Genomic DNA, 12532 nt, shown 5'->3' on the forward strand with positions numbered 1-12532 from the left:
CACACAATGCTTCTGTGTAGTTTTTATTTGAAGATATTATTTTTCCCAATATAGGCCTCTTAGCACTCAGAATGTCCAATTGCAGTTTCTACAGAAAGAGTGTTTCAGAACGGCTCAATCAAAAGTAAGGTTCAACTCTGTTAGTTGAATGCACAGAACAGAATGTAGTTTCACAGATTGCTTCTGTGTAGTTTGTATTTGAAGATATTCCTTTTTCCACTGTTACCCTTTTTAGAGCTCAGAATGTCCACTTGCATTTTCTACAGAAAGTGTGTTCAGAACTGCTCTATCAAAAGTATGTTTTAACTCTTTAGGTGAATGCAAAGGTCAGAAATAAGTTTCACAGAATTTTTCTGTGTAGTTTATATTTGAAGATATTCCATTTTCCACTATTACCCACTTAGCGCTCTGAATGTCCAGTTGCATTTTCTACAGAAAGAGTGTTCTGAACGGGTCAATCAAAAGTATGGTTTTACTCTGTTATTTGAATGCACATATCAGAAATGAGTTTCACAGAATCCTTCCGTGTAGTATTTTGTTGAAGATATTCCTTTTTCGACTGTTATCCTCTTAGCTCTCCGAATGTCCAATTTCAGTTTCTAAACAAAGAGTGTTTCAGAACTGCTCCTTCAAAAGTAGGGCTCAACTCTGTTAGTTGAATGCAGAGAACAGAAAGGAGTTTCACAGAATGCCCCTGTGTAGTTTATATTTGAATATATTCCCTTTTTCAGTATTACCCTCTTAGCGCTCCGAATGTCCACTTGCATTTTCTACAGAAAGAGTGTTCAGAACTGCTCAATCCAAAGTATGGTTTAACTCTGTTAGCTGAATGCACAGATCAGAAAGAATTTTCACAGAATGCTTCTGTGTACTTTTTATTTGAATATATTCCTTTCTCCAATATAGGAGTCTTAGCGCTCAGAATGTCCAATTGCAGTTTCTACAGAAAGAGTGTTTCAGAAAGTCTCAATCAAAAGTAAGGTTCAACTCTGTTAGTTGAATGTACAGAACAGAAAGTAGTTTCACAGAATGCTTCTGTGTATTTTATATTTGAATATATTACTTTTTCCACTACTACCCTCTTAGCGCTCCAAATGTCCAGTTGCATTTTCTCCAGAAAGAGTGTTCAGAACTGCTCAATCAAATGTATGATTTAACTCTCTTAGCTGAATGCACAGATTAGAAAGAAGTTGCACAGAATGCTTCTGTGTAGTTTTTATTTTAAGATATACTTTTTCCCAATATAGGCCTCTTAGTGCTCAGATTGTCCAATTGCAGTTTCTACAGAAAGAGTGTTTCAGAATGGCTCTTTCAAAAGTAAGGTTCAACTCTGCTATTTCAATGCACAGAACAGAAATTAGTTTCACAGAATGCTTCTCTGTAGTTCATATTTGACGGTATTACTTTTTCCACTATTACCCTCTTAGAGCTCGGAATGTCCACTTGCATTTTCTACAGAAAGAGTGTTCAGAACTGCTCCATCAAAAGTATGGTTTAACTCTGTTAGTTGAATGCACAGATCAGAAAGAAGTTTCACAGAATTCTTCTGTGTAGTTTTTATTTGAAGATATTCCTTTTTCCAATATAGGTCTCTTAGCGCTCAGAATGTCCAATTGCAGTATCTACAGAAAGAGAGTTTCAGAACTGCTCAATCAAAAGTAAGGTTCAATACTGTTAGTTGAATGCACGGAACAGAAAGAAGTTTCAGAGAATGCTTCTGTGTAGTTTATATTTGAAGATATTCCTTTTTCCACTATTACCCTCTTAGCGCTCCGAATCACCACTTGCATTTTCTCCAGAAAGAGTGTTTCAGAACGGCTCAATCAAAAGTAAGGTTGAACTCGTTTAGTTGAATGCACAGAACAGAAAGAAGTTTCACAGAATGCTTCTGTGTAGTATTTAGTTATAGATATTCCTTTTTCGACTATTACCCTCTTAGCATTCCGAATGTCCACTGGCAGTTTCTACACAAAGATTGTTTGAGAACAGCTCCTTCAAAGTAAGGCTCAAATCAGTTAGTTGAATGCAGAGAACAGAAAGGAGTTTCAGAGAATGCTTCTGTGTAGTTTTAATTTGGGGATATTCCTTTTTCCACTAATACAATTTTAGCGCTCCGAATGTCAACTTGCGTTTTCTACAGAAAGAGTGTCTCATAACTTCTCAATCAAAAGTATGGTTTACCTCTGTTAGCTGAATGCACAGATCAGAAATAAGTTTCACAGAATGCTTCTGAGTAGTTTTTATTTGGAGATATTCTTTTTCCCAATATAGGCCACTTAGCGCTCAGAATGTCCAATTGCCGTTTCTACAGAATGAGTGTTTCAGAAGGCTCAATCAAAAGTAAGGTTCAACTCTGTTAGTTGAATGCACAGAACAGAAAGAAGTTTCACAGAATGCTTCTGTGTAGTTTATATTTGAATGTATTCCTTTTTCCACTATTACCATCTTAGCGCTCCGAATGTCCACTTGCATTTTCTACAGAAAGAGAGTTTCAGAAAGGCTCAATCAAAAGTAAGTTTCAACTCTGTTACTTGAATGCACAGAACAGCAAGAAGTTTCACAGAATGCTTCTGTGTAGTTTATATTTGAATATATTCCTTTTTCCAGTATTACCCTCTTAGTGCTCCGAATGTCCACTTGCATTTTCTACAGAAAGAGTGTTCTGAACGGCTCAATCAAATGTATGGTTTTATTCTGTTATTTGAATGCACATATCAGAAATAAGTTTCACAGAATCCTTCCGTGTATTATTTTGTTGAAGATATTCCTTTTTCGACTATTATCCTCTTAGCTCTCCGAATGTCCAATTTCAGTTTCTAAACAAAGAGTGTTTCGGAACTGCTCCTTCAAAAGTAGGGTTCAACTCTGTTAGTTGAATGCAGAGAACAGAAAGGAGTTTCACAGAATGCCTCTATGTAGTTTATATTTGAATATATTCCCTTTTTCAGTATTACCCTCTTAGCGCTCCGAATGTCCACTTGCATTTTCTACAGAAAGAGTGTTCAGAACTGCTCAATCCAAAGTATGGTTTAACTCTGTTAGTTGAATGCACAGATCAGAAAGAATTTTCACAGAATGCTTCTGTGTACTTTTTATTTGAAGATATTCCTTTCTCCAATATAGGAGTCTTAGCGCTCAGAATGTCCAATTGCAGTTTCTACAGAAAGAGTGTTTCAGAAAGGCTCAATCAAAAGTAAGGTTCAACTCTGTTAGTTGAATGCACAGAACAGAAAGTAGTTTCACAGAATGCTTCTGTGTAGTTTATATTTGAATATATTACTTTTTCCACTACTACCCTCTTAGCGCTCCAAAAGTCCAGTTGCATTTTCTACAGAAAGAGTGTTCAGAACTGCTCAATCAAATGTATGATTTAACTCTCTTAGCTGAATGCACAGATTAGAAAGAAGTTGCACAGAATGCTTCTGTGTAGTTTTTATTTGAAGATATACTTTTTCCCAATATAGGCCTCTTAGTGCTCAGATTTTCCAATTGCAGTTTCTACAGAAAGAGTGTTTCAGAATGGCTCTTTCAAAAGTAAGGTTCAACTCTGCTATTTCAATGCACAGAACAGAAAGTAGTTTCACAGAATGCTTCTCTGTAGTTCATATTTGACGGTATTACTTTTTCCACTATTACCCTCTTAGAGCTCGGAATGTCCACTTGCATTTTCAACAGAAAGTGTGTTCAGAACTGCTCCATCAAAAGTATGGTTTAACTCTGTTAGTTGAATGCACAGATCAGAAAGTAGTTTCACAGAATTCTTCTGTGTAGTTTTTATTTGAAGATATTCCTTTTTCCAATATAGGTCTCTTAGCGCTCAGAATGTCCAATTCCAGTTTCTACAGAAAGAGTGTTTCAGAACGGCTCAATCAAAAGTAAGGTTCAACCCTGGTAGCTGAATGCACAGAACAGAAAGAAGTTTCACACAATGCTTCTGTGTAGTTTATATTTGAATATATTCCTTTTTCCACTATTACCCTCTTAGCGCTCTGAATGTCCACTTGCATTTTCTACAGAAAGAGTGTTCTGAACTGCGCAATCAAAAGTATGGTTTAACTCCGTTAGCTGAATGCACATATCAGAAATAAGTTTCAAACAATGCTTCAGTGTAGTTTTTATTTGAAGATATTATTTTTCCCAATATAAGCCTCTTAGCGCTCAGAATGTCCAATTGCAGTTTCTACAGAAAGAGTGTTTCAGAACGGCTCAATCAAATGTAAGGTTCAACTCTCTTAGTTGAATGCACAGAACAGAAAGAAGTTTCACAGAATGCTTCTGTGTAGTATTTAGTTGAAGATACTCCTTTTTGGACTATTACCCACATCGCGCTCCAAATATCCACTGGCAGTTTCTACACAAAGAGTGTTTCAGAACTGCTCCTTCAAATGTAAGGCTCAACTCTGTTAGTTGAATGCGGAGAACAGAAAGTGGTTTCAGAGAATGCTTCTGTGTAGTTTTTAATTGGAGATATTCCTTTTTCCTCTATTACAATCTTAGCGCTCCGAATGTCCACTTGCATTTTCTACAAAAAGAGTGTTTCATAACTGCTCAATGAAAAATATGGTTTAGCTCTGTTAACTGAATTTACAGATCAGAAATAAGTTTCACAGAATGCATCTGTGTAGTTTTTATTTGAAGATATTCTTTTTCCCAATGTAGGCCTCTTAGCGCTTAGAATGTACAATTGCAGTTTCTACAGAAAGAGTGTTTCAGAACGGCTCAATCAAAAGCAAGGTTCAACTCTTTTAGTTGAATGCACAGAACATAAAGAAGTTTCACAGAATGCTACTGTGTAGTTTATATGTGAATATATTCCTTTTTCCAATATGACCCTCTTAGCGCTCCGAATGTCCACTTGCATTTTCTACAGAAAGAGTGTTCGGAACTGCGCAAACAAAAGTATGGTTTAACTCTGTTTGCTGAATGAACATATCAGAAATAAGTTTCACACAATGCTTCTGTGTAGTTTTTATTTGATGATATTATTTTTCCCAATATAGGCCTCTTAGCGCTCAGAATGTCCAATTGCAGTTTCTACAGAAAGAGTGTTTCAGAACGACTCAATCAAAAGTAAGGTTCAACTCTGTTAGTTGAATGCACAGAACAGAAAGAAGTTTCATACAATGCTTCTGTGTAGTTTATATTTGAACATACTCTTTTTTCCACTATTACCCACTTAGCGCTACGAATGTCCAGTTGCATTTCCTACAGACAAAGAGTTTCAAAACTGCTCAATCAAAAGTATGGTTTAACTCTGTTAGCTGAATGCTCAGATCAGAAAGAAGTTTCACAGAATGCTTCTGTGTAGTTTATATTTGAATATATTCCTTTTTCCACTACTACCCTCTTAGCGCTCCAAATGTCCAGTTGCATTTTCTACAGAAAGAGTGTTCCGATCTGCTCAATCAAGAGTATGGTTTAACACTGTTAGCTGAATGCACAGATCAGAAAGAAGTTTCACAGAATGATTCTGTGTAGTTTATATTTGAAGACATTCCTTTTTCCACTATTACCCTCTTAGCGCTCCGAATCTCCACTTGCATTTTCTACAGAAAGAGTGTTTCAGAACGGCTCAATCAAAACTAATGTTCAACTCTTTTAGTTGATGGAACAGAACATAAAGAAGTTTCACAGAATGCTTCTGTGTAGTTTTTATTTGTAGATATTCTTTTTCCCAATATAGGCCTCTTAGCGCTCAGAATGTCCAATTGCAGTTTCTACAGAAAGAGTGTTTCAGAACGGCTCAATGAAAAGTAAGGTTCAACCCTGGTAGTTGAATGCACAGAACAGAAAGAAGTTTCACAGAATGCTTCTGTGTAGTTTATATTTGAATATATTCCTTTTTCCACTATTACCCTCTTAGCGCTCCGAATGTCCACTTGCACTTTCTACAGAAAGAGTGTTCTGAACTGCGCAATCAAAAGTGTGGTTTAACTCTGTTAGCTGAATGCATATATCAGACATAAGTTTCAAACAATGCTACTGTGTAGTTTTTATTTGAAGATATTATTTTCCCAATATAGGCCTCTTAGCGCTCAGAATGTCCAATTGCAGTTTCTACAGCAAGAGTGTTTCAGAACGGCTCAATCAAATGTAAGGTTCAACTTTCTTAGTTGAATGCACAGAACAGAAAGAAGTTTCACAGAATGCTTCTGTGTAGTATTTAGTTGAAGATACTCCTTTTTGGACTATTACCCACTTAGCGCTCCGAATATCCACTGGCAGTTTCTACACAAAGAGTGTTTCAGAACTGCTCCTTCAAAAGTAAGGCTCAACTCTGTTAGTTGAATGCGGAGAACAGAAAGGGGTATCAGAGAATGCTTCTGTGTAGTTTTTAATTGGAGATATTCCTTTTTCCTCTATTACAATCTTAGCGCTCCGAATGTCCACTTGCATTTTCTACAAAAAGAGTGTTTCATAACTGCTCAATCAAAAATATGGTTTAGCTCTGTTAACTGAATTTACAGATCAGAAATAAGTTTCACAGAATGCATCTGTGTAGTTTTTATTTGAAGATATTCTTTTTCCCAATATAGGCCTCTTAGCGCTTAGAATGTCCAATTGCAGTTTCTACAGAAAGAGTGTTTCAGAACGGCTCAATCAAAAGTAAGGTTCAACTCTGTTAGCTGAATGCACAGAACAGAAAGATGTTTCACAGAATGCTACTGCGTAGTTTATATTTGAATATATTCCTTTTTCCACTATTATCCTCCTAGTGCTCCGAATGTCCACTTGCATTTGCTACAGAAAGAGTGTTCGGAACTGCGCAATCAAAAGTATGGTTTAACTCTGTTAGCTGAACGCACATATCAGAAATAAGTTTCACACAATGCTTCTGTGTAGTTTTTATTTGAAGATATTATTTTTCCCAATATAGGCCTCTTAGCACTCAGAATGTCCAATTGCAGTTTCTACAGAAAGAGTGTTTCAGAACGGCTCAATCAAAAGTAAGGTTCAACTCTGTTAGTTGAATGCACAGAACAGAAAGAAGTTTCATACAATGCTTCTGTGTAGTTTATATTTGAACATATTCTTTTTTCCACTATTACCCACTTAGCGCTACGAATGTCCAGTTGTATTTTCTACAGAAAGAGTGTTCAGATCTGCTCAATCAAATGTATGGTTTAACTCTGTTAGCTGAATGCACAGATCAGAAAGAAGTTTCACAGAATGATTCAGTGTAGTTTATATTTGAAGACATTCCTTTTTCCACTATTACCCTCTTAGCGCTCCAAATCTCCACTTGCATTTTCTACAGAAAGAGTGTTTCAGAACGTCTCAATCAATACTAAGGTTCAAATCTCTTAGTTGAATGCACAGAACAGAATGTAGTTTCACAGATTGCTTCTGTGTAGTTTGTATTTGAAGATATTCCTTTTTCCACTGTTACCCTCTTAGAGCTCAGAATGTCCACTGGCATTTTCTACAGAAAGTGTGTTCAGAACTGCTCTATCAAAAGTATGTTTTAACTCTTTAGGTGAATGCACAGATCAGAAATAAGTTTCACAGAATTTTTCTGTGTAGTTTATATTTGAAGATATTCCATTTTCCACTATTACCCACTTAGCGCTCTGAATGTCCAGTTGCATTTTCTACAGAAAGAGTGTTTCAGAACTGCTCAATCAAAAGTATGGTTTAACTCTGTTAGCTGAATGCACAGATCAGAAAGAAGTTTCACAGAATGCTGCTGTGTAGTGTTTATATGAAGTTATTCTTTTTACCAATATAGGCCTCTTAGCGCACAGAATGTCCAATTGCATTTTCTTCAGAGAGAGTGTTTCAGAAAGGCTCAATCAAAAGTAAGGTTCAACTCTTTTAGTTGAATGAACAGAACAGAAAGAAGTTTCAGAGAATGATTCTGTGTAGTTTATATTTGAAGATATTCCTTTTTCCACTATTACCTTCTAAGCTCTCCGAATGTCCACTTGCATTTTCTACAGAAAGAGTGTTTCCGAACTGCTCAATCAAAAGTATGGTTTAACTCTGTTAGCTGAATGCACAGATCAGTACGAAGTTTCACAGAATGTTTCTGTGTAGTTTTTATTTGAAGATAGTCCTTTCCCAAATATAGGCCTCTTAGCGCTCCGAATATCCAATTTCAGTTTCTACAGAAAAAGTGTTTCAGAACGCCTCAATGAAAAGTAGAGTTCAACTCTTTTAGTTGAATTCACAGAACGGAAAGAAGTTTCACAGAATGCTTCTGTGTAGTATTTATTTGAAGGTATTCCTTTTTCCACCAGTAACCTCTTAGCGCTCCAAATGTCCAGTTGCATTTTCTACAGAAGGAGTGTTCAGAACTGCTCAATCATAAGTGTGGTTTAACCATGTTAGGTGAATGCACAGATCAAAAAGAAGTTTCACAGAATTCTTCAGTGTAGTTTATATTTGAAGATATTCCATTTTCCACTATTACCCACTTAGCGCTCTGAATCTCCAGTTGCATTTTCTACAGAAAGAGTGTTTCAGAACTGCTCAGTCAAAAGAATGGTTTAACTCTGTTAGCTGAATTCACAGAACAGAAAGAAGTTTCACAGAATGCTGCGGTGTAATGTTTATATGAAGATATTCTTTTTACCAATATAGGCCTCTTAGCGCTCAGAATGTCCAATTGCAGTTTCTACAGAAAGAGTGTTTCAGAAAGGCTCAATCAAATGTAAGGTTCAACTCTCTTAGTTGAATGCACAGAACAGAAAGTAGTTTCACAGAATGCTTCTGTGTAGTTTATATTTGAATATATTACTTTTTCCACTACTACCCTCTTTGCGCTCCAAATGTCCAGTTGCATTTTCTACAGAAAGAGTGTTCAGAACTGCTCAATCAAATGTATGATTTAACTCTCTTAGCTGAATGCACAGATTAGAAAGAAGTTGCACAGAATGCTTCTGTGTAGTTTTTATTTGAAGATATACTTTTTCCCAATATAGGCCTCTTAGTGCTCAGATTGTCCAATTGCAGTTTCTACAGAAAGAGTGTTTCAGAATGGCTCTTTCAATAGTAAGGTTCAACTCTGCTATTTCAATGCACAGAACAGAAAGTAGTTTCACAGAATGCTTCTCTGTAGTTCATATTTGACGATATTACTTTTTCCACTATTACCCTCTTAGAGCTCGGAATGTCCACTTGCATTTTCTACAGAAAGAGTGTTCAGAACTGCTCCATCAAAAGTATGGTTTAACTCTGTTAGTTGAATGCACAGATCAGAAAGAAGTTTCACAGAATTCTTCTGTGTAGTTTTTATTTGAAGATATTCCTTTTTCCAATATAGGTCTCTTAGCGCTCAGAATGTCCAATTGCAGTATCTACAGAAAGAGAGTTTCAGAACTGCTCAATCAAAAGTAAGGTTCAATACTGTTAGTTGAATGCACGGAACAGAAAGTAGTTTCAGAGAATGCTTCTGTGTAGTTTATATTTGAAGGTATTCCTTTTTCCACTATTACCCTCTTAGCGCTCCGAATCACCACTTGCATTTTCTCCAGAAAGAGTGTTTCAGAACGGCTCAATCAAAAGTAAGGTTGAACTCGTTTAGTTGAATGCACAGAACAGAAAGAAGTTTCACAGAATGCTTCTGTGTAGTATTTAGTTATAGATATTCCTTTTTCGACTATTACCCTCTTAGCGTTCCGAATGTCCACTGGCAGTTTCTACACAAAGAGTGTTTCAGTACAGCTCCTTCAAAGTAAGGCTCAAATCTGTTAGTTGAATGCAGAGAATAGAAAGGAGTTTCAGAGAATGCTTCTGTGTAGTTTTAATTTGGGGATATTCCTTTTTCCACTAATACAATTTTAGCGCTCCGAATGTCCACTTGCGTTTTCTACAGAAAGACTGTCTCATAACTTCTCAGTCAAAAGTATGGTTTAACTCTGTTAGCTGAATGCACAGATCAGAAATAAGTTTCACAGAATGCTTCTGAGTAGTTTTTATTTGGAGATATTCTTTTTCCCAATATAGGCCACTTAGCGCTCAGAATGTCCAATTGCCGTTTCTACAAAATGAGTGTTTCAGAAGGCTCAATCAAAAGTAAGGTTCAACTCTGTTAGTTGAATGCACAGAACAGAAAGAAGTTTCACAGAATGCTTCTGTGTAGTTTATATTTGAATGTATTCCTTTTTCCACTATTACCATCTTAGCGCTCCGAATGTCCACTTGCATTTTCTACAGAAAGAGAGTTTCAGAAAGGCTCAATCAAAAGTAAGGTTCAACTCTGTTACTTGAATGCACAGAACAGCAAGAAGTTTCACAGAATGCTTCTGTGTAGTTCATATTTGAATATATTCCTTTTTCCAGTATTACCCTCTTAGTGCTCCGAATGTCCACTTGCATTTTCTACAGAAAGTGTGTTCTGAACGGCTCAATCAAAAGTATGGTTTTACTCTGTTATTTGAATGCACATATCAGAAATAAGTTTCACAGAATCCTTCCGTGTAGTATTTTGTTGAAGATATTCCTTTTTCGACTATTATCCTCTTAGCTCTCCGAATGTCCAATTTCAGTTTCTAAACAAAGAGTGTTTCAGAACTGCTCCTTCAAAAGTAGGGCTCAACTCTGTTAGTTGAATGCAGAGAACAGAAAGGAGTTTCACAGAATGCCTCTGTGTAGTTTATATTTGAATATATTCCCTTTTTCAGTATTACCCTCAGCGCTCCGAATGTCCACTTGCATTTTCTACAGAAAGAGTGTTCAGAACTGCTCAATCCAAAGTATGGTTTAACTCTGTTAGCTGAATGCACAGATCAGAAAGAATTTTCACAGAATGCTTCTGTGTACTTTTTATTTGAAGATATTCCTTTCTCCAATATAGGAGTCTTAGCGCTCAGAATGTCCAATTGCAGTATCTACAGAAAGAGTGTTTCTGAACTGCTTAATCAAATGTAAGGTTCAACTCTGTTAGTTGAATGAACGGAACAGAAAGAAGTTTCATAGAATGCTTCTGTGTAGTTTATATTTGAAGATGTTCCTTTTTCCACTATTACCTTCTAAGCGCTCCGAATGTCCACTTGCATTTTCTACAGAATGAGTGTTTCTGAACTGCTCAATCAAAAGTATGGTTTAATTCTGTTAGCTGAATGCACAGTTCAGTACGAAGTTTCACGGAATGCTTCTGTGTAGTTTTTATTTGAAGATAGTCCTTTTTCCAATATAGGCCTCTTAGCGCTCCAAATATCCAATTGCAGTTTCTACAGAAAGAGTGTTTCATAATGGCTCAATCAAAAGTAGGGTTCAACTCATTTAGTTGAATGCACAGAACAGAGAGTAGTTTCACAGAATGCTTCTGTGTAGTATTTATTTGAAGTTATTCCTTTTTCCACTATTACCCTCTTAGCGCTCCGAATGTCGACTTGCAGTTTCTACAGAAAGAGTGTTTTAGGACTGCTCCTTCAAAAATAAGGCTCAACCCTGTTAGTTGAAAGCAGAGAACAGAAACAAGTTTCAGAGAATGCCTCTTTGTAGTTTTTATTTGAAGATATTCCTTTTTCCACAATTACCATCTTAGCGCACCGAATGACCACTTGCATTTTCTACAGAAAGAGTGTTTCAGAACTGCTAAATCAAAAGTATCGTTTAACTCTGTTAGCTGAATGCACAGATAAGAAAGAAGTTTCACAGAATGCATCTGTGTAGTTTTTATTTGAAGATATTCTTTATCCCAATATAGGCATCATAGTGCTCAGTATGTTAAATTGCAGTTTCTACAGAAAGAGTGTTTCAGAACGGCTGAATCAAAAGTAATGTTCAACTCTGTTAGTTGAATGCACAGAACAAAAAGAAGTTTCACAGAATGCTTCTGAGTAGTTTATATTTGAATATATTCCTTTTTGCACTATTACCCTCTTAGCGCTCCGAATGTCCACTTGCATTTTCTACATAAAGAGTGTTCAGAACGGCTCAATCAAAAATATGGTTTCACTCTGTTAGTTATATGCACATATCAGAAATAAGTTTCAGAGAAGGCTTCTGTGTAGTATTTAGTTGAAGATATTCCTTTTTCGAATATTACCCTCTTAGCGCTCCGAATGTCCACTGGCAGTTTCTACACAAAGTGTTTTTCAGAACTGCTCCTTCAAAAGTAATGCTCAACACTGTAAGTTGAATGCAGAGAACAGAAAGTAGCTTCACAGAATGCTTCTGTGTAGTTTATATTTGAATATATTCCTTTTTTCAGTATTACCCTCTTAGCGCTCCGAATGTCCACCTGCATTTTCTACAAAAAGAGTGTTCAGAACTGCTCAATCAAAAGTTGGTGTATCTCTGTTAGCTGAATGCACATATCAGTACGAAGTTTCACAGAATGCTTCTGTGTAGTTTTTATTTGAAGATAGTCCTTTTTCAAATATAGGCCTCTTAGCGCTCCAAATATCCAATTGCAGTTTCTACAGAAAGAGTGTTTCAGAACGGCAAAATGAAAAGTAGGGTTCAACACTTTTAGTTGAATTCACAGAACAGAAAGTAGTTTCACAGATTGCTTCTGTGTAGTATTTATTTGAAGGTATTCCTTTTTCCACTATTACCCTAGTAGCGCTCGGAATGTCCACTT

Source organism: Symphalangus syndactylus, chromosome X (genome assembly GCF_028878055.3).
Source record: "Symphalangus syndactylus isolate Jambi chromosome X, NHGRI_mSymSyn1-v2.1_pri, whole genome shotgun sequence".
NCBI lineage: Eukaryota > Metazoa > Chordata > Mammalia > Primates > Hylobatidae > Symphalangus > Symphalangus syndactylus.